This window comes from Mustela nivalis, assembly GCF_964662115.1.
Source record: "Mustela nivalis genome assembly, contig: HAP1_SCAFFOLD_275, whole genome shotgun sequence".
Lineage (NCBI taxonomy): Eukaryota > Metazoa > Chordata > Mammalia > Carnivora > Mustelidae > Mustela > Mustela nivalis.
The window spans coordinates 642,115-645,524 of record NW_028136366.1 but is presented as its reverse complement, the minus strand read 5'-3'; the positions used below and the strand labels follow the sequence as shown (position 1 = coordinate 645,524).

The window sequence follows — 3,410 nt, the reverse complement described above, 5'->3', positions numbered from 1 at the left end:
TTACTAAACATATCCGGATCCCCAGTTTGGCCTGACTGTGGAAACTAGCTCCATACCAGCGTCCTTGAGGTGGTGTTTGGAGGAAAACAGTTTGTCCTAGGATGAGTCCTTCCCATAAGCCCAGTAGTGGCATCTGATGGTGCTGGTCTTTGCAAACCTGGGAACCATAGTGAGGATAGAAGTTAAAGGAGAATAGAGCTTCATGACAAAAGACATTTTTCATGTGATAACTGAGGGAAAGATTGAAAACGGGTAATGAAGTTTTGTCGGTTTTGATCCCGCAGGCAAAGAAAAATGATGAAGAAAAGGCTGTAAGAACAGCTTTGATCCCACAGTCCAATTATAGTCAGGTGAAAGTGTTTCCTGTGTCAGGATCAATTGTATGAGGGGACAGATAAGAGGAGGATGGCCACATTGGCAGATGATTGAAAATCACACCCAGTGTTGTGTTTTGTCTGATGAAAACAATTATCCCCCTCACAGACAAGAAGTGGAAAAAATGCGGGAAGAGCTGCAGGAGTCTAACCTCACCTTCAACCACAAGGTAATGGGACTTGTGTCCAACACACTGACCCCTTGGCGCCCCCTGCAGGTGATGGTCGTGGGCCTTAGAGCCCTGAACATGGGTTTCTGGTGTGTTGGCTTTTTCAGATCGCAGTTCAAGAGAGGAACGCTCTGGCTAACTGGGTAAGTATTTTCCTTTTCCTCATCTTCGTTTGCGGCACAGTTGGACACAACTGAAGGTGGGTGTGTTTTTCTGCCGCAGATGAAGGCTCGGTATTGGGAAACAAGGATGATGCAGCAGAGCAGGGAGAACGCCTACCTGAAATACAGGTGTGAGAGTTTAATGTGCGTTTTTACGGGTGTTTGTAGAGGTAACGGCTATGCTGTTTACTGCGTAGGAGAGTACATGGTGTTGTAATTCTTAGAGATGTCCATTCTTTTTCTGTGTTCAAGACTGCGCATGATGCAAAGGGAGATGCTACCTGTGGGATCCGTGAGGCGGGAACTGATGCCGGGAAGGCCTGAGTCGCAGAAGCCTGTGTGGCAAGGTAGGGAGCACCATGTGAAATGCAGCAGCCTGATTTCTGCTGTGAAACCACACGGTGTCCTTCCTGTTCCTGTGGGTGATTGCTGTGTGTCCACCTCCAGCCTGCAGGTTGTCTGAAGGGGTGACAGGAGGGTGCTTTTCTTATATGTCCCCAGGCAGCAGGACACTTGCCCCCGTGACAGGTGGAGCTCACGCCACTCCACACCTTCCCCCTGCTACCCCCTTTGGAAGAGCTGAGCCTGAGAAGGTGCGAGACGAGCGCCCTTTCCACTTTGACTCAGTGGTCAAACCTTGACAAAAAAAAAAAAAAAAGACTATTTGTGAAAAAGGGCATTTATTTACTCATTATGGAGGTTTCTATATTTTTGTTTTATTTGTCATCTATAGGACCATATTGAGCAATGAAATATATTTTACTCCTCTCATGTTTTCGGTGCAATGCCATAGCTTTATTGCTCAATCTGTCTATGATTTCTTTTTTCGTGACTATACAAATGTCAAAATCTGTTTCTTCCCTGAAATGTTTATTTGTTGGCCAGTCACGCATTCTAGGTCCCAAATGCAGGATGGACAAATGAACCATTCACCTGTGGCCTGAGAAGAGAACATGGACTGTTCATGTTGAGGGTTTGTGGATGTCCCCACGCAAGGCTATTCTCACTTAGGTGTTTAATCTATGAAGATACAGTGATTTTTTTCTGATGTGTGTTGAGCACCCCAATTTTAGTGTTGATAGCCAGTTGTACCCCGACCTGTTTACACGTGATGGGTTACTTACAGAAACACTGGAACCAGGGACCTGGAGTGTCTCAGGCAAGAGGAGACTGGTGTCTCTCATTGCAAAGGACTCACTTGAGTCACGGGTGAAACCTTCTGATAAGGGACCCAAGTGTGGGAAAGAGTGCAAGATGGGGAGAGGAAGGCATGGAGGGCACGAAACCAATATAAAACTCTGACCTTTGTCTGATCTAGCATCTAGAGTGGTTCCCAGGATGAACAGCAGCACTAGCCCTCAAAGCAACCCAGAGATGCATACGGTAAGTGCTTGGGCATTTTTAGTTGTGTCCGTTTCTGAAATGGATTGCAGTGTGGACAGGTCCCTGTCCTAGCCTGTGGCCTTGGTGTGTGTCCTGCGATCATCCCTTTCAGAGTGCACGCTGTTCACCCAGGAGCCTCTGCCTGCTCCGTTAGAGATCTTCAATTTTGTGCTTCCTCCCAAAGCTGTAGATGCTTTGAGACACGTGATGGTAGGATGCTCACCTCATGCATCTGTGTGTGTATGTGTGTGTGTGTGGACGTGCGTGTATGTGTGTGTGTACATAACTGAAGGAGGGTGACATCTCACCCCACAGTGAAGTCAGCTACTCCAGCTGACTCCTTGCCGTTTGCTTTCCTGTGGGAGCTGGAGCATTTTTACTATTCGGGTCAGGAGACTAACCTGGGAGGGTATCTGCAGAGGTCCTCAGATGGAAAATGGGAAAAGCCAAGACCGCATCACACTTGCCCCACATGCTTTGGGCAGCTTGAGTGTTTGTGGAGAAGGTGAGCTGTGACCTCCCGTGCGTCCCATCTGAGTGGATGAAGACGACAGCTGGAATCCCTCCAGTTGGCCCCTGGGTGAGATGATGATGAACTCTGGCAGGTGCCAGGTGTGTCATAGAAAACACCCCCTGGAGCAGCAGCCCTGAAGAGGGAATCCCAGTGACTCTCTGCAAGGCCCACACCTCACACGTGTTTTACTTGTGCTTCCATGAGCGGGTTCTGATGGGGTCTGATGGCTGTGCCAACTCATAGGGTCTCTCCCGACCCATCTTGGGAGCATTGCCTGTGCTCTCCAGACACACTGGTTCCCATTTGGGGGTATCGAATCGGCCCATCAGTGGGTCTCAGTACCAAAGACTAGGCATTTGCTCTGTGCCTGAGCTAAGGACTGTCCAAATGTCGGGGACGTAGATCCACAGAGCTGGTCTCGCTCACTCAAAGGGGTCCTGTTACTCTCAGAAAGCACTCTTCCAGGTCCTCTGCAGGACTCTGGACACTCCTATCTCGTCAGCGGTGTCTGTGGCCATGGACAGCCCTTGTGGAGCGTAGGAGATCCCATTGTCAGGGAGGGAAGCAGAGCTGTTCAGGGGGGATGCTGGTGGGCTTCCGGTTGACCCATAAGCACCTGCACTTCCACGTGTGGACAACAGGCTTTCCACGGCCTATCATTGTGTTTGTTCTCAATGTATAGAAGGAGCTACTCTGTTTGCTGTGATGGGGGAGGTGTGGTCCCAGCTGTAGATTCTGGCCTGTCATGAATGGAGTTTTTTCCTTAGTTGATTATCCTTGGTGTCACACTCTTGTCTCTGTCGAGGTG

General features: G+C 49.1%; 1 long non-coding RNA gene across 1 annotated transcript; it reads left to right on the top strand.

Annotated features, from left to right (window-relative positions):
• Positions 1 to 616: 616 nt before the first annotated feature.
• LOC309857044 lies at positions 617 to 1,030 on the top strand. Its single transcript, XR_014307448.1, has 3 exons — positions 617 to 687; positions 767 to 834; positions 958 to 1,030. It is a non-coding gene; the product is annotated as an uncharacterized lncRNA (long non-coding RNA).
• The last annotated feature ends 2,380 nt before the right edge of the window (positions 1,031 to 3,410 follow it).